The sequence below is a fragment of the Lissotriton vulgaris genome, chromosome 2_1, assembly GCF_964263255.1.
Source record: "Lissotriton vulgaris chromosome 2_1, aLisVul1.2, whole genome shotgun sequence".
In the NCBI taxonomy this organism is placed as follows: domain Eukaryota; kingdom Metazoa; phylum Chordata; class Amphibia; order Caudata; family Salamandridae; genus Lissotriton; species Lissotriton vulgaris.
Window position 1 is genome coordinate 1,668,206,487 of NC_141687.1, and position 18,760 is coordinate 1,668,225,246.

Consider the following 18,760-nt stretch of genomic DNA (forward strand, 5'->3'; position numbering starts at 1 on the left):
GCCCACATTTTCTTGGGTGGGGGGCCACCAAACTCTGATTGTAGGTGTCAAGCTCACTCTCTGCACTCGCTATGCACGGTATGGAGGCAGGCCAGACTACATTTTCCAGGCCTGCTTTAGGATCCCAGTCCGGCCCTGCAGGCACAGCTACGACATAGTTCTTGAATACTTCTTTTCATTCCTCCCATGCCGTTGGAGGTGGAGCTGGTTGAGTCAGAAACAGGTTCGTTGGTTAATAGTGTACTCTATGGGTGAATTAGATTTAACTAATCACAATGTATGGGACAACTAGCATTATGCAGAAGACTGAGTAGAGTGAGTGGACATCGGCCAGAACACTTTGGTGATACAACCAAAATAAAGGTTATTTCTGGTGATCACACCTCTGAAAATTAAGAGGCAGAATGTTCAGGTGAATCCTTTCACCTTCAGCTAAGCTGGAAGTTCACCCGTGTTTGTGGCACACATTGTTTCCTGTGAAGTGAATAGGCTGTGACTTCCAGTTGAGTGAGGGTGTGTATGTAGGCAGATATCTGACTATATGGTTACCCCCACTTTTTCCTGGTGTTTTGCTGGTTTTCGACTTAGTTGGCCTGGGACCCTGCTATTCAGGGTCCCAGTCTATCTGCTTTCTCTATAAAATGGACTCCATGTACTTTAGGTACATACCAGATTGGTTACTGGGTCACCCTTGTGAGCCCCTGTATAGTGTACCATAGGTACCCAGGGCATAGGTGCATCCTAGGCCTACCAGGGGCTGCAGCATGTATTGTGCCACCCCTGGTTTGCCTTCTAAACTGACACCACAGGTCTGTTCACGTAGCCTGGGTAAGGTGGTGTAATCACCCCTTACTTAGATATAGTATACCTATACCTATATACCTATACTAGCAGCCCGCCCCGGCTTTGCCCAGGGCAGAAGGGGGCTGGGGGCAGCATTTTAAGCCTCTGTGCACCCCCCCCCCATTGCCTAGACCGCATCCCTCCCGCCTCCCGCCCCGACATTGGCCATACCACCTCCCGCCTTCAGCCTTCAGCCTTGAGCCTCCCGCCCGCCCCGGCATTGGCCATACCGCCTACCCCTACCGCCTCCCGCCTCGCGCCTTGCACCTTGAGCCTCCCGCCGCCCGCCTACAGCCTCCCGCCCCCCCGCCTCCCGCCTCCCGCCTCTCGCCTGCCTTTGCCTTACCACCACTCCTCGCCGCAAGTCACCACTCCTCCCCACATATCGTGATTACGTACCGCCACTCCTCTCCGCAAGTCACCGCTCCTCCCCGCATATCGTCATTACGTTACGTGTAGGTCGCGATCAGCGCTACGTCGCGGCCGGCGCTTGTTTTAGGGGACTACTTTGTTTACAAATTTTTATTTTTTAATTTACGTTTTTTTTAAATTTAATGTCGCCTATGTCCATCTACACACCCTGACATTTTCATAGATGTATCGGGTGTGTAGATTGGCGCTGTGGTTCCAGAGTTTACCTGGCCAAAAGGTGCAAGTTCTCTCTTTATAATAGTAGTATAGATAGACACATATATACCTAAAAGCCACTCCTAAGGCAGACCTCAACAATCCTGGAGGTAGAGTGCTTGGTTTTATGTGAGAGGGTGCCCTAGCATGAGCTGAGCCCCTCTGCAGCTTTCAGAACCATCTCCTTATAGCTGTTCTATGATATAGCCATACCATATTCTCTTAAGTGCATTATAATCCTCGCACATAATGCTAACTTTGGTTTGGCTTTATCAAAACATGTCGTGTAAGGTGTCAAACACTTTGGAATACTACCCTCCTGTCAGTTCTGGTGGCAGGAGTAGCATTCCACCCTTCTAGAGGGAGAAGACATGTAGTTACTGGTTTACCCAGTTAAAGTTAAAAAGAGCCTCAGCATCACAAAATGGATGCTGCTGCCACAGACACGAGTAAGCATGGGCGGAAAATCAGTTCACTCGCGGATTTTGCGGATTTTCGGTAAATTCGCAATCCGCGAACTCTTGCGAATTTACCGAAAATCCGTAAATTCGCACGCAGCTGATTTTTTTGCTTGGTGATACAATATTGCGGCGTGCGGCGTTCCCTTACCGTCATTCAGCGTTTGCCGAGTTGTTTTTCTCGATATTTTGCGAGTGCTGTGCCATTTTGGATCTTGCTGCGGGATCCCGCGGGAGTTTGGCGACGCAATGCGAGAGTTCGCAACTGCGAACATGTAGATGCGGCGGGCAGCAACAATCTCGCACTCGCGAAATTACAAAATTTCCAATTCTGCACAAGAAATCCACCAGCAAGCAGCATAAACCTTCTGAAAATGATGATGTTTATCAGAATAACTCCTCAGGTTGACATTTGCCTGCACTTTTTTGGATTTAAGGCCCTTTTGACTTTCTTTGGATCACTTTTGGATTAGAAATCAACTTTCACAAGTAAGTTTGTTTGGAGCATTACAGTTGCTGTTCTGCAGAAAAACGAGTTTTGCAAAACTGAAAGCACTCAGCAGGTGCAAAAGTTCAAACTCATCATTAGTAACCATTCCCTGTAGTGCTTCCTGAGGGGCCCCTCCAGAGTTCAGTTGCCTACGTTTGTTTGGGGCATTACAGTTGCTGTTCTGCAGAAAAACGAGTTTTGCAAAACTGAAAGCACTCAGCAGGTGCAAAAGTTCAAACTCATCATTAGTAACCATTCCCTATAGTGCTTCCTGAGGGGACCCTCCAGAGTTCAGTTGCCTACTTGCAACTATTCTATGACCCTGCTCTGACCCTCACAGCAGGCTCATAGAATAGCTACAAGTAGGCCACAAAGGTCCTGGAAAAAAAAATTGCACTGCAACAGAAAGCAAATTACAGATAAGGAAGCAGGTGCCAGACAGAAAGTTTAAATTCAGTGACACATTAATCAACCCCAAATTAATTCATGTCAGTTGAAGCAGGGCAGGTGTGCTTGCTTTCCCCCCCCATAATCTACAGTGATGAATCAGAGGGTGGCAGTGATGTACCAGAGGGTGGCATGGGTGAATCAGAGGGTGGCAGTGGTGAAACAGAGGGTGCTGTGAACCTGTGATGATGAACCAGACGTAGAAACAACAAAGTCGCGACCGTTGTGAGCCGACAAGTAAGTTCGCAATTGCGAACTGGTAAAAAACCCTCGCGAACTGGCAGAAACCCTTGCGAACACACAAAAAAATCCGCAAATTCGCGAGAGTTTGCGGATACGCAAATTTGCGAACGCCAGATTCGCAAAATTCGCCCATGCTTAGACACGAGTCTGACCTCCTGTTGCTGGACGAAACTCCGGCAGGGGATGCCTGGACAATAGGTTTCCTGTCCAAGGAGGGGCTGGCACCTCCCCAGACATGCTTTTGTGTAATGGGGCAGGGAGGGCTGCATTCAGTGAATGCTTTCCAGACACTGCCTGGGGCACACTAGGTGCTCCATGCATTTCCAAGTTCAAACCGGTTGCTGGGGCCCTCTGCCCCAGTTCTGGCGCGAAACTAGACAAAGGGAAAGGGGTGTAACCACCCCCTTCCCAGGTCTATCCATAGGAGGGACCTTAAAGGTAGTCCAGCCCCTAAACTTAGTATAAGTATAGGGGCCCAGTCCCTAGGACTTTAGATTACCCTGGCCGAAACTCTGAAACATATATCCTGGACCTTCAACATTCTATTTCGACTGGAAAATGGAAGACATCTCTCTTGTGGTCAAGGAGTGACCACCCTATTGAAACAGTCACCAACAGCAACTTTGCCAGTCTGCATTTTTGAGGCTCCCCCCGGATCCCGAAGAATCAGTGACACAGGACATGGACTTCAAGACATCTCTGACCCTGACCTTTGCTCACAGAAAAGCTGAGACCCGTGGTGGACACGAGAGACGTGGGACCGGAACTCCTGGGCATCCTTCATTTTGCAAGCTGCACTCACTTCACGAGGTAACTTGAAGTTGTGCATTAGGATGCTTGAAGCTTCAGACCCAAGCACCCTTTGCACCGAAGCTAAGAGGCCCCCACTCCACGAGTGACCCGTGGGCCCTGCTTTTGCATTTCAGCTTGATGCGTCTTTGCGGTTCCTAGTCCATTGGCTAGTGAGCCCCCGAAGACTTTCTTTTGTATCTAACTTGCTTTCCTGGTTGCTTAAGGCTTGCTCCAACTTCCCTACAGAGGAAAAGTTCCTCAGACCTTGCTGGTCTGCACCGAAGCCAATCTCAATATCCTGCGTAGGTTGCGCTTGCCAAGGCTTGTTGCGTCCAATCTGGATACCAACACCGCAGTCAACTAGATCCTTTGTGCACAGCTCGAATCCAGCTCCTGCTTGTTCGACACCTCCTGGTCCTCGTGGCTGAAGAGACAAGCTTCACCTTTTCACCTGAAATCTCCCGACATTGGCTGGCAGCTTTCTATCGCCATCCTGCTCACTGGCAAGTGACCCAGACTCTATCCCTTCTCCTTTCAGGTTCTTCAGATCTTTAATCTACCCTTGGATCTACCCGGACACTTTTCCTCTGGTCGCCTGCAGCACTTCTTTGCAGATCTCCATTGAAATTGACGACGAAACCTGACACCAAAAGACACCTATGCACCCGGATTCCGTGAGTGAGGTAACACGAGTACTCTGGTAGTCTCGGGAGTATTGGCCCTCCTAGTGTCTAAGTCTAAAAGGGTTTCATCGTAGTCCATTCGGAAGTATCCTTAAATTGTAAAATTGTAACTTGTTAGTTCCCATGGAAAGTCAATTGTAACCCGCAGCTGTGTTTAGACACTGCACGCGGCTCCTGTGGGCTTCCTACTTCCTAACCTTTGGTTGTTTAGAGTAGCCCCAGCGATTCCACAGGCCCCAGGCCTGCTTTCTAATTCTCACGTGGTTCTTTTATCAGTATTTTTGTATATGGTTTGTGAGGCCCCTAGGGCATAACGTATACTGTGCAACTTATCGTATGCTAATTGAGTAACTTGTATTGTACTTTTACCTCTGACCTCATAAAGAGTGCAGAGGGGTTGTGTTTAGAATAAATACATATATTTGATATATACCTTGTGTGGTGTCCTTTCATTTGGTACTCAAGGGATTATAATTGGTAAAACAACTTGCTTAATACGCTCTCTGAAGTCTCAGCCTGATGACTGCTGGTCCATGCTACCACTAGGATAGCTTTCTATAAGGTTGACTTTACAACCACCATCAATAAGGGTCGATTAGATTGGTGCAAAGTGCCCACTAGAACTAGTGGAATCATATGCCAGGCTAACTTCTCGCATTGGTGTGCAGCGGATGGAATAAGAGCTTGCATTGTTTTACCAAATAATCTTGAGAATATCCATTGAAAAATCACATCAAGGTACCTGTAGGTACATATGAATCAAGTCATATAATACATAAGTTCTACTGAACTTAGCAGTTGTAGGTGGTAAGGGCCTAGCACACCATGACTACAACTTCTAGAGACGTTCTAGTAGGAAAACAAGTAGTGTAGGTAGTGCACACACCACACCTCACTAGTCATGTCCTAAAGAGCAGGAGCTAGTGGCTCTCTGCCAGATGTCAGCCAAGTGCAGACATCTTAGTTTGATACCTTCTCAGTCCAAGATTTGAGAGGATTATGTGTCAGTAGAAAATTAAGGCAAGGACAGAGTCCAACGACCCAGCACCTCATATATAAACTGGTGGCAGATGACTTAGCAAAAGCATCAAATCCAGGTACCATAGGTTGTGGGGAGGGGGGACATCCATCATCATCAGAGGAGGATCCAAGTGGGGCACCCCACCAGGACTCTGAGGATGATGAGGATGTAGACCAGGAACATGTGATGAACCTGACCTGGGAGAGACAGGACTAACTGGAGATGGAGATGGCCATGGGGGTCACTCCTTCATTCCCCCAGGTAGGCCTACTGGTGGACCCAGAAGACAGAGATCCAACTCAGGTGAATCTCACTATTCTGGTTCATCAATAGGGTCAACTGCCTCATCTCATAGGAGGAGAGTGAGAACATCCCCTCAGAGAAGAGAGCATGAAGAAAGAATAACAGAAGTCAATCTTAGGATCAGAAGGCAAGAAGTTGCCCTGGCCAAAGAGATAACAAAAGAGAGAACAAAATGAGTGGACTAGAGCCCACTGGTGGCAGCAATATCCCTAGTGGTATGGATAGGTCTTATGACCATAGAAACCTAAACAAGATTGTCTCTCCCTATCAGATTGGGGATGACATCCACAAGTGGATAACTGCTTTGGAGGGGGCCTTCAAAGTACAGAAGGTACTCAAGGAGCAGTGGGCAGCAATCTTGTGGCTCTCTGTTGTATCTTGAGTCTTCCTGATGTTCAGCTAGAATGTCTGTGTTGTGGAATGTTGGATGGGTGGAATGCGAGTGGTTTGTGAATGTCAGTTGGGTGAAGACTGAGCAGCAGGACAGCTGCTCCTGATGGGGTTATCATTATATCTTAACATCTTAACTTAATAAAGTAACTTATTAATCTATCTGAAGTTTCCATCTCCTTTCTGAATACATCACTCTCCTTTGCAGAAAAAGGGAGAGATAAGCTCCTCACTGTCAGAGAAGAGGATGCTGACAACTACACAGATCTGAAGAGTGCTCTGATAGAGGGGTTTGGCTTAACCACTGAGCAGTATATGTTGCTGTTCAGAGACACCCAGAAGACACAGACTCAGGACTGGACTGATTTTGTAGATTGTGCTACTAAGGCTCCGGAAGGTTGGTTACTGGGCAGCAAAGTACAAGACTTTACAGGATTGTATAATTTGATTATGAGGGAGCAGATCCTTAATAATTGTCAAAAGCAGCTTTTACACCAGCACCTGGTGGACTCTGACTTGACCTCTCGCCAAGATTTGGAAAATAAGGCAGACAAATGGGTCAGAACCAGGGTAAGGCCTAAAAATCAGGGTGGTGACCAAAAGAAAGATTCTACCAAACCACAAGAGAAAGATGGGGATAAAGCTAAATATAAATCCACAACAGGGCCCCAAGTCAAGTCAAGTCAAGTCATATAATTTGTATAGCGCACTACATACCCAGAGGGTTTCAAGGCGCTTAGGAAGGGGAGGAGGATTACTTGTCAAATATCCACGTTTTAAGTTGCTTTCTGAATGCTAGGTGGTTCTGGGTAAGGCGAAGGTAAGCGGGGAGTGAGTTCCATGTTTTAGCAGCCAGGTATGAAAAGGATCTGCCTCCCATGGTGGTCTTGTTGATGCGAGGTACAGTGGCGAGGGCTTGGCTGGAAGAACGTAGTTGGCGGGAGGGGGTGTAGAAGGACAGTCGTGAGTTGAGGCATTCTGGACCGATGTTGTAGAGTGATTTGTGTGCGTGGGTAAGCAGTCGGAAAGTGATCCTCTTATTGACGGGTAGCCAGTGGAGGTCTTTAAGGTGACCAGAGATGTGTTCGTTGCGTGGGATGTCTAATATGAGTCTGGCTGAGGCGTTTTGGATTCGTTGGAGTTTCTTCTGGAGTTTTGCGGTAGTACCTGCGTAGAGGGTGTTTCCGTAGTCCAGTCGGCTCATGACCAGAGCGTGGGTGACTGTTTTCCTTGTGTCGGAGGGGATCCAGCGAAATGTTTTTCTGAGCATGCGAAGAATGTTGAAGCAGGAAGAGGATACGGCGCTGACTTGTCTGTTCATTGAGAGTGAAGAATCCAGGATGACGCCTAGGTTCCGTGCGTGGTCTGTCGGGATGGGTGCTTTTCCGAGGGCTTCCGGCCACCAGGAGTCGTCCCATGCAGAGGGGGATGTACCTAAGATGAGGACTTCTGTTTTGTCTGAGTTCAGTTTCAGACGGCTTTGTTTCATCCATTCGGCAACTTCTTTCATTCCTTCGTGTAGGTTAGTTTTGGCGGTGCTGGGGTCATTGGTGAGAGAAAGGATCAGTTGAGTGTCATCCGCGTAAGAGATGATGTTGAGGTTGTGTTGGCGTGCGATGGCCGCGAGGGGGCTCATGTATACGTTGAAGAGGGTGGGGCTGAGTGAGGATCCTTGTAGTACGCCGCAGATGACTGCAGAGGCCTCGGACTTGAATGGTGGAAGGCGGACCCTCTGGGTTCTTCCGGTGAGGAACGAGGTGATCCATTCAAGTGCTTTTCCTTGGATTCCGATGTTATTGAGGCGTTGTAAAAGGGTTTTGTGGCAGACTGTGTCGAATGCTGCAGAGAGGTCAAGGAGGATGAGGGCGACTGTGTCTCCATTGTCCAGTAGAGTTCGAATGTCGTCTGTTGCTGCGATGAGGGCGGTCTCAGTGCTGTGTTTTGCTCGGAAGCCAGATTATGAGGGGTCGAGGGATTTGTTGGCTTCGAGGAAGGCGGCGAGCTGGTTGTTGACAGCTTTCTCGATGACTTTGGCCGGGAATGGAAGAAGCGAGATGGGGCGGTAATTTTTGAGTTCGGTGGGGTCCGCTGTGGGTTTTTTCAGAAGGGCGGTGAGTTCAGCGTGTTTCCAGTCTTCCGGGAAGGTGGCGGAGTTGAATGAGCAGTTGATGACGTCTCGGAGGTGCGGTGCTATGACGGAGTCTGCTTTGTTGAAGATGTGGTGAGGACATGGGTCTGTGGGGGATCCTGAGTGGATGGAATTCATCAGGCGGATGGTGTCCTCAGTGGAGATAGGGTTCCAGTCGTTAAGGGTGTTCACGGGGGGAAGATGATCAGCAAATGGTAGGGTGGGTTGGTTTCCGGGTTGGTTGTCAAAGCTGTTGTGGATGTCTGCAATCTTGTTGTGGAAAAATGAGGCTAGGGAGTCGCAGAGGGTTTGAGAGGGGGTGATGTCGTTGGAGTTGGCCGAGGGATTGGAAAATTTCTTTGACGATGTTGAAAAGTTCCTTGCTGTTGTGAGCGTTGTTGTCAAGTCGATCCTTGAATGCTGTTTTCTTGGCTTTTCGGATTAGTTGGTGGTGAATGCGGGTGGCGTTTTTGAAGGCGTCCTTGGTGCTGGTGGTTGGGTCTTTTTTCCAGGCCTTTTCAAGGGAGCGGCAGAGTTTCTTGGACTTCTTGAGATCATCGTTGAACCATGGGGCCTTCTTGCTGCCAGGTTTGTTTTGACGTTTTTTCAGTGGTGCTAAGGTGTCAGCGGTGTTGGATAACCATAGGGTGAGGTTGGCGGCGGCTTCGTTAGCGTTAGAAGAGAGGGATGGGGTGTTTTGAAGGAGCGATGCGGAGATTTGGTTCGTGGTGATTTTGTTCCAGTTTCTTTGCAGGGTAGGTTGGAGGTGGATGCTGGGTTTTGGTTTGTTGTAGGTGAAGTGAACGCAGCTGTGGTCAGTCCAGAGGAGGTCAGTGGTGTGGCTGAAGGAGACATGGTTGCTGGATGTGAAGATGGGGTCGAGTGTGTGACCTGCGATGTGGGTGGGGGAAGTGACTAGTTGTTTGAGTCCGAGGTTGGCGAGGTTGTCCACGAGGATGGCGGTGTTGCGGTCGTTGATCTTTTCGAGGTGAAAGTTGAGGTCTCCCAGAAGGATGTAGTCTTTGGAGGGGAGCGCGTGTGGGGTGATGAAGTCCGTGATGTCTTCACTGAATTTTGCGCGGGGTCCTGGTGGTCTGTAGAGGAGGGTGCCTCTGAGTGTGGTTTTGGGGTCGATGTGGATCTGGAAGTGAAGGTGTTCGGAGTTGGCGAGGTTGGCGTCAGAGCTGGTTGAGATGCGGATTGATTTCTTATGGACGATAGCGATTCCTCCTCCTGTGTGGCTGGTACGGTCTTTACGAGTGATCTTATAGTCTTCAGGGATGGCAATGGTGATGTCTGGTGCGGAGGAAGCATTCATCCATGTTTCCGTAAGGAAGGCGATGTCCGGCGAAATGGTGTCTAGTAGGTTCCATAGGTCAATGGCGTGCCTGTGGACTGATCGGGTGTTGAGAAGGATGCATTGTAGGTGGTTGGGGTCGGGAATCTGTGGTGTGGTCGTAGCGGAGATGTTGAGGGTGCCGCTGAATTTGCAGGAGAAGCAGGAGAAAGGTCCATGCGTTTGTCCAGGGGCGGCTTGGACGCAGTTGGGTGCGCGGCCGGGGTTAAGGGCTAGGAGGGTGGCGGCATCGTAGGTAATGCGGGGGGGCTGGGAGGGACGGGGGCCAGGGGGTCTGGCGCTGGGCGCGGTCCAGGCACGGACGGGCGTAGACGGGCTTACCTTTGGCGCACCTTCGGCGCGGATTGGGCGCGAACGCTGCGCGTAGGCGCTGCGCGCAGGAACTCCTGTCATATATGGATAGTGGAGGGGGAGGGGCGAGGGCGTCTCAGCTGGGAGGCGGGGCGGGCTATCGATGACCACAACAACAACACCAACAAAATGGAGGAGGAGGGGGGAGCACAGCGGAAACGCGCTAACAGAAAAAGCGGCGCTTTTAAATTGTAAAGTGCTAAATTATCAGAGCGGCAGCTAGGCAGCTAGGCACACAGCAGGCAGCAATTATTAGGTACAAATATAAACAAATGAAAGCAGCAACGATACCGAGTGACACAGCAGGAGGACACTGGGGAGCGACCACTCAGCCCAAGGGAGAGGAGCGAGTCACAGCGCTTTCCGGTGGTGGAGCGCTGTAATGGTCAGTGGGAGGGCGTCTCAGCTGGGAGGTGGGGCGGGCTATCGATGACCACAACAACAACACCAACAAAATGGAGGAGGAGGGGGGAGCACAGCGGAAACGCGCTAACAGAAAAAGCGGCGCTTTTAAATTGTAAAGTGCTAAATTATCAGAGCTGCAGCTAAGCAGCTAGGCACACAGCAGGCAGCAATTATTAGGCACAAATATAAACAAATGAAAGCAGCAACGATACCGAGTGACACAGCAGGAGGACACTGGGGAGCGACCACTCAGCCCAAGGGAGAGGAGCGAAAAAATCCTCTGTGGGGGTGGATCCCAAACTCCTTCCTCTACTGTTAAGAAACCTTATTGCCATGTATGTAAGGAACCTGGCCACTGGAAAACTGACAGCAGTTGCCCAAAAGCCATCAATAAGGAAAATATCCCTCCAAATAATACCCCAACACCTACTGTTACTACTAGTAGTAATCCCCCAGGTGGTGGGAGTGCCCCCAAAACTTTGGTTGGGTATTCTTGGGGAACTCAGGTGGACTCTGGCCTAACCAGGTCCCCAACAACAGCAACTCTAGTCTGTGATGGTGGCATGGGGTTTGCCAACTTCACTGCTTGTCCCAATACCTTGGGCAAGTACAGACAGGAGCCGCACATCAATGGTCAGATAGCTGTGGCCTATAGGGGCACAGGGGCTAGTATCACCATTGTGACAGAGAAACTAGTGCCCTCAGAACAGCTTTTACCTGGGTTCACATACCAGGTGACCAATATTGATGGAGTCAGGTTAGATCATGCCATGGCAGTAATAAATCTCCGCTGGGGAGGTGTCACTGGCCCAAAGAGAGTCGCAATGTCTACAAACTTGCCTGTAGATTGTTTACTGGGCAATGATCTTGAGATCTCAGCCTGGGCTGAGATAGAAAAAGAAACCCATTCCAAAATGGTAGGCCTTCCTGAAAAGGTAGGTAGGGCTGTGATGGCCACAGCCCAAACCCAGACAAATGTTAGTGTTGTGAAGCCTGAAACTATGGATCACTCCACTCAGACAGAGAGCATTGGGGAGGAAGAAAAGTCTCCCTCTCACCAGACTTTAGGTGAGGGTCAGCCTCCTCAGGGAACTGACCCTACCCCTTGTGAAGGAACTGCCCCAAAGGTAGTCAGGCCTGGCCTGGCAGAGCCCCCTGATGTCAGTGGACCCTTCCAAGGTGGTACCCAGTCTGGAGCAGGTAACATGCCCCTCTCTACCCTGCCTCTGTCAGCCCAGGGCTGCAGAGGTCAGGGAGGCCAGTGGACCCCAAAGGGCCCCCTGTCCATAGGACCCCCCCCCCCATCAGCAGATTAGGGGCACCTAGTCTAGTAGCCCTAGCCAGGTGAAAATTCCTCAACCCTCTGAGGGATCTCCCTTACCCTTGTGTAGGAACCTCCCCCAGATGGACTCTGTTGGGTACATGCAAACCTGGGGCCCAGTGGCCCCAAACATGACCTGTCCCTCCAGTGGTCCAACCAAAGGGACCCAGCCTCCAGCTGTAGGTAGCCAGAGGTTGCCCCAGGGAGCACAGTGCAACTCAGTCATGGAAAGAAAGGCATGCATGGTGGATAGTGATTGGAGGAAGCTGAGCCCAACCTTAGTAGGGCCTCACTTCAGTACTACATCCCAGCACCAGCATTTTACTTTGCCAAAACACCCCACAGGTAGAGATCCCCTATGGTGGAGACCCTCTGATACCCTTAGGGTGAGGGATTGGTTAGTGGACCATAAGACAGGGGGTAACCATTCTAGTGCAGGTACTTTCTTATATGGCCACTTAGTCAATATAGGCTTATCTGGACAAGGATAGCCTTATCTTCTTTCGTTGGGGGGGGGGGGGGGGGGGTTGTGTAGGAAGGTAGATATCTGACTATATGGTTACCCCCACTTTTTCCTGGTGTTTTGCTGGTTTTCAACTTAGTTAGCCTGGGACCCTGCTATTCAGGACCCCAGTCTATCTGCTTTCTCTATAAAATGGACTCCATGAGCTTTAGGTACATACCAGATTGGTTGCTGGGTCACCCTTGTGAGCCCCTGTATAGTGTACCATAGGTACCCAGGGCATAGGTGCACCCTAGGCCTACCAGGGGCTGCAGCATGTTTTGGGCCACCCCTGGTTTGCCTTTCAAACTGACACCACAGGTCTGTTCACACAGCCTGGGTAAGGTGGTGTAAACACCCCTTACTTAGATTTAGTATACCTATACCTATATACCTATAGAGGCACATATACACCTATAAGCCACTTCTAAGGCAGACCTCGAGAATCCTGGAGGTAGAGTGCTTGGTTTTATGTGAGAGGGTGCCCTAGCATGAGCTGAGCCCCTCATCAGCTTTTGGAACCATCTCCTTATAGCTGTTCTATGATATAGCCATACCATATACTCTTAAGTGCATTATAATCCTCTCAGTTAATGCTAACTTTGGTTTGGCTTTATCAAAACATGTCGTGTAAGGTGTCATCATTTCATTTCATTTCATAAATTTTTATTCGAATTCCAAGAATTCATAAAAGCACATCCACAAATTTACAATGGTATTATAAAAGTCCCTATTAAAACTTGATAAATCGTAATGGACACCAGACAAGTTTTACAATTTACTGAACAGAAGGAAAGTCAAGGATTGTCCATCATTTTACGGGCTCGGGTGGCAATTCTCAAGAAAGTGCTAGTGCGGAAAACTATTTCTTCATTGTCCAAGGAGAGCAGCATCTGATAAGATTCCCGCAGGGAAAGCGATCTGTGTTTTTAAAAAAAGGGAGTTAAAAACCATTTTACATATTTCAGGTAATATTTGCAAAAGAAGAAAAAGTGCAAATCAGTTTGTGCGCTCACTCCGTCACAGGGGCATCATATGTTTTCTATGTTTGGCCGATAGCCGAGAGGAAAATTTATCAAAAATCTCACAGTTCCTGCCTAACCATACCATATACTCTTAAGTGCATTATATTCCTCGCGGTTAATGCTAACTTTGGTTTGGCTTTATCAAAACATGTCGTGTAAGGTGTCAAACACTTTGGAATACTACCCCCCACCAGTTCTGGTGGTGGGGGTAGCATTCCGCCCTTCTAGAGGGAGAAGAGATGTAGTTACTGGTTTACCCGGTTAAAGTTAAACAGAGCCTTAGCATCACAAAATTGATGCTGCTGCCACAGACACGAGTCTGACCTCCTGTTGCTGGCAAAACTCCGGCAGGGGAGGCCTGGATAATAGGTTCCCTGTCCAAGGAGGTGCTGGCACCTCCCCAGACAGGCTTTTGTGTATTGGGGCAGGGAGGGCTGCATTCAGTGAATGCTTTCCAGACACTGCCTGGGGCACACTAGGTGCTCCATGCATTTCCCAGTTCAAACCGGTTGCTAGGGCACTCTGCCCCAGCTCTGGTGCGAAACTGGACAAAGGGAAAGGGGTGTAACCACCCCCTTCCCAGGTCCACCCATAGGAGGGACCTTAAAGGTAGTCCAGCCCCTAAACTTAGTATAAGTATAGTAACCCAGAACCTAGGGCTTTAGATTACCCTGGACGATACTCTGAAACATATATCCTGGACCTTCGACATTCCATTTCGACTGGAAAACGGAAGACATCTCCCTTGTGGTGACCACCAACAGCAACTTTGCTGATCTGCATTTTTGAGGCTCCTGTCGGATCCTGAAGAATCTGCGACACAGGACACAAACTTCCAGACATCTCTGACCCCGACCTTCGCTCACAGCAAAGCTGAGACCCATGGCGGACACAAGAGATGTGGGACCGGAACTCCAGAACATCCTGCATTTTGCAAGCTGCACTCACTGCACGAGGTAACTTGAAGTTGTGCATTGGGATGCTTGAAGCCCCAGACCCGAGCACCATTTGCACTGAAGCTCAGAGGCCCCCACTTCACGAGTGACCCGTGGGCCCCGCTTTTGTATTTCAGCTTGACGCGTCTTTGCGGATCCTAGTCCGTTGGCTAGTGAGCCCCCCGAAGACTTTCTTTTAAATCTAACTTGCTTTCCTGGTTACTGCAGACTTGTTCCAACGTTCCTACAAAGGAAAAGTTCCTCAGACCTTGCTAGTCTGCATCGAAGCCAATCTCAACATCCTGCGTGGGTTGTGTTTGCCAAGGCTTGTTATGTCCATCCGGATACCAACACTGCAGTCAACTAGATCCTTTGTGGGACAGCTCGAATCCAGCTCCTGCTTATCGTCGACGCCTCCTGGTCCTCGTGGCTGAAGAGACAAGCTTCACCTTTTCACCTGAAATCACCCGACATTGGCGGCAGCTTTCCATCGCCATCCTGGTGACTGGCAAGTGACCCAGACTCTGTCCCTTCTGCTTTCAGTTTCTTCAGATCTTCGATCCACCCTTGGATCCACCCGGACACTTTTCCTCTGGTCGCCTGCAGCACTTCTTTGCAGATCCCCATTGAAATCGACGACGAAACCCGACACCAAAAGGCACCTATTCACCCGGCTTCCGTGGGTGAGGTAACATGAGTACTTTGGTAGTCTTGAGGGTATTGTCCCTCCTAGTGTCTAAGTCTAAAAGGGTTCCATCGTAGTTCATTCAGAAGTATCCTTAAATTGTAAAATTGTAACTTGTTCATTTCCCATAGAAAGTCAATGGTAACCCGTGGCTGTGTTTAGACACTGCACGCGGCTCCCGTTGGCCTCCTACTTCCTAACCTTTGGTTGTTTAGAGTAGCCCCAGCGATTCCACAGGCCCCAGGCCTGCTTTCTAATTCTCACATGGTTCTTATACCACTATTTTAGTATATGGTTTGTGAGGCCCCTAGGGCATAACGTATACTGTGCAACTTTTCGTATGCTAATTTAGTAACTTGTATTGTACTTTTACCTCTGACCTCATAAAGAGTGCAGAGGGGTTGTGTTTAGAATAAATACATATATATTTGATATATACCTTGTGTGGTGTCCTTTCATTTGGTACTCAACGGATTATAATTGGTAAAAACAACTTGCTTAATACGCTCTCTGAAGTCTTAGCCGGATGACTGCTGGTACATGCTACCACTAGGATAGCTTTCTATAAGGTTGACTTTACAACCACCATCAATAAGGGTCGATTAGACTGGTGCAAGGTGCCCACTAGAACTAGTGGACATCATATGCCAGGCTAACTTCTAACAAGCTGCCACATTTCTTTTTTTGTTGTTGAAGTTTTATCTAGCACGAACTCGACTGGAAATAATTGGAGCGTTTTAAATGAGCACCAGTTACCTTACACAAGGACACATTAATTTTTGTTAGGCATTGGGATGTTAAGTGATTTGTCTAGAAGCACAGGATGCTGGGCCCGCCAGGCTCGAACCTGGCTTCAAAGTCGACAGCTCTGGCCATTACGCCACATGCACTCCAGTCTTTTCCACGGATTCTGACTTTCCAACAGGTCTGTCACTCGCTCAGATGAATGTACAGGACTGATCTGTCTGAAGATGAACTCGGTTGCTCGGGGCCTCAGATGAGGTTACTGTTGGTGGTGTACTGGTCTTGCACCAATAGTAAAGGAGAGTGCACGAACAAGGCCACGCCTCACTTCAGCTGCCACCCACCATCAAGTTCCCTAAGCAGGGTACTCAAACTGACTCGCAATATATCACCAATTTATATTCATTTTAGTACCCATAGCGGTTGCTTCAAAGGTGACTGAAGTCTTCAGTTGAGCGTGCGTGGGTTCCGCACCATCTGGTGATCCTAGTTACTGCCTGCCTGTCGTAGCCAATATGTAGTAAGCATTTCCCAAATTCAGTGGGATTAATAACTGATTTATTGAAGCAGGATGCCCATAGATTACGCTCCCTAAATCAGCCAGCTGTCAACTAACTCCAGCTGCGTACTCACGAGACCCCTGTGACGTAAAACAGAACCCTGGCAACGCTCGCGTTCCATGGAGCTGAACACAGCTGGACTCGTCACAGCAGCCGGAACCACGCATGCGCCACGCGGCTCCCGGGTGCCGGTGGGACTCTTTCACCACAGGTTTGTCTGTTCAGGGGTCTGTGGCTCCCTGGTGGCGCTCCTCGGTAGGAGGGTTCGAGTGTTGGAGTTCTCTTTTGAGCTCTCTCCTCTCAGTGTAGAAGAAGCACACGGTCGGTCTCTGGAGTACGGTTAAAGAAATTGAACTCACTGAATCAAGTGACGCACCTTTTTCAAAGCGAGGTACTAATCAGATCTACCTGATCTCCATCCCAACTTGTTACTGGGTCATGCTGATATTCGCCCAGAGAGAGAGAGTCTGTAATGTGTATTAAAATATCCTAGATCCAGATGTAGGTTTAGTCTCGGAAGAAGGTGCTATTGCGTTAGCTTTCCAAAAATTTTATCAAAAAACTATATAGAGAGGATATCAGGGAAAATGAGGCAATACAGTTAGAAATCCAAGAATATCATAGGGACATTGAGGTCGATGCATTATCCTCTGAGGAGAGCGATTCACTAGATGCAGACATTAGCATGGAGGAAATTTTGCTAGCTATAGATCCCCTCCCTGCAGGTAAGGCTGTGGGTCCGGATTTCCTGCCGGGGGAATTCTATAAATGCTTCCGATCTCTTCTCACACCTGTGATGATGGAAATGTTTGGTAAGATCCAGAATGGGGATATGCCTTCTGAATCTTGGAGAAGAGCCAGAATAGACGCATTCTTGAAGAAGGGTAAGGAGCCTTCTGATACAGGGTCTTATCACCCAATTACCCTGATAAACAGTGATATAACAATATATGCAAAGATCTTGGCGAATCGGCTGTCGGGGGTTAACAAAAAATTAGTCTCCCCTCAACAACATGGGTTCGTTCCCGGGCGGTAAACGATTGATCACATACGTCGCACAATCGCGCTGTTTGATTTTACCAAGGTTTCAGGGGACCCTATGGCTTTAATTCTGCTGGACGCGGAGAAAGCTTTCGATAGGGTCTCCTGGCCTCTTTTATGGGCTACTCTGAAGCATTATGGGTTGGGGGAAAGATTTATTCATGCTATTCAGAGTATGTACAAACAACCTATAGCCCAAATTTCTGTCATGGGAATTCAGACAGGCACAATTAATATTTTGAGAGGTACAAGGCAGGGCTGTCCCCGTTCCCCCCCTATTATTTGAAATTTATATAGATCCCTTAATTAAAAAACTTTTTTTGATAGTCTGATACGTCCAATTAAGTCCAAGGGGGGGGTAACTCAAGTCCTAGATTACGCGGATGACCTGGCTGTTCTGACAGATTCCCCTCAGGTGGCCCTACAAGAAATCCAGATTATTACAACGCAGTTCAGTCTGATCTCAGGGTATCATTTAAATGACCCAAAACTCAAATCATATATAATGATCAATTTGTTTTAACAGATCCACGGTGGTGCATCATGCTAAATATCTGGGGATAGAAATTTGTGCTAATCCAGATGAGATAATTCCGATCAATTTACCCCCCCCCCCCCCCCCCCATTGATAGATAAAATTAATGCTGATGCCCGTCTGATTAATAATCTTCAATTAACATTAATGGGTAGATGTAATGTGGTCAAAATGATATTTTTTCCTAAAATTCTGTATTATTTAAGAGCCATTCTTTTACTGTTTGATCAAAGTTGGTTTAGAAAACTGGATCGGATCATCTCCTGGCTCTTATGGGCAGGGAAACGACCCAGGCGTGCTATGAAATATATGACACTGCCCAATTTTCAGATATATTATTGGACAATAACGCTGAGGCATATTGCTGAACTATTAGATGTTGAGGATCAAGAATGTTCGAATATTTCAATTTATCATTTAATTTATGGAGAGGAGGCTCGGGGGCTTCTATTCAGACATATAGATTTTGCTTATTTTAAACGGGTTAGGTGCAAGGTTTTGTGGGGGCCTTTAAAGTTTGATCTATGGTCCGGAAATCGTGTAATATTGGTAGGATTCATATATACTCTCCTTTTGCAGGGAACACTCTGTTACCGGGAATTTTTCAGGATGGATATTTTAGAGACTGGGCATCACAGGGGGTCACTGTAATTGGAGATATAGTGTAGGAATCCGGGTTATTGACCTTTGAAGTAATAAAATAGAAGTTTGGAATTAGTAATAGACATTTTTTTTAATTCTTACAGATTTGAGATTTCTTCTCTAGAAAATCTGCTAGTTCGAATCATATTCTGCTAATAGATGCAATTAAGGGGGGACAATCAACTATTTCTAAGATCTATATATTATTAAATGACGGGCGGAGCGATGATTT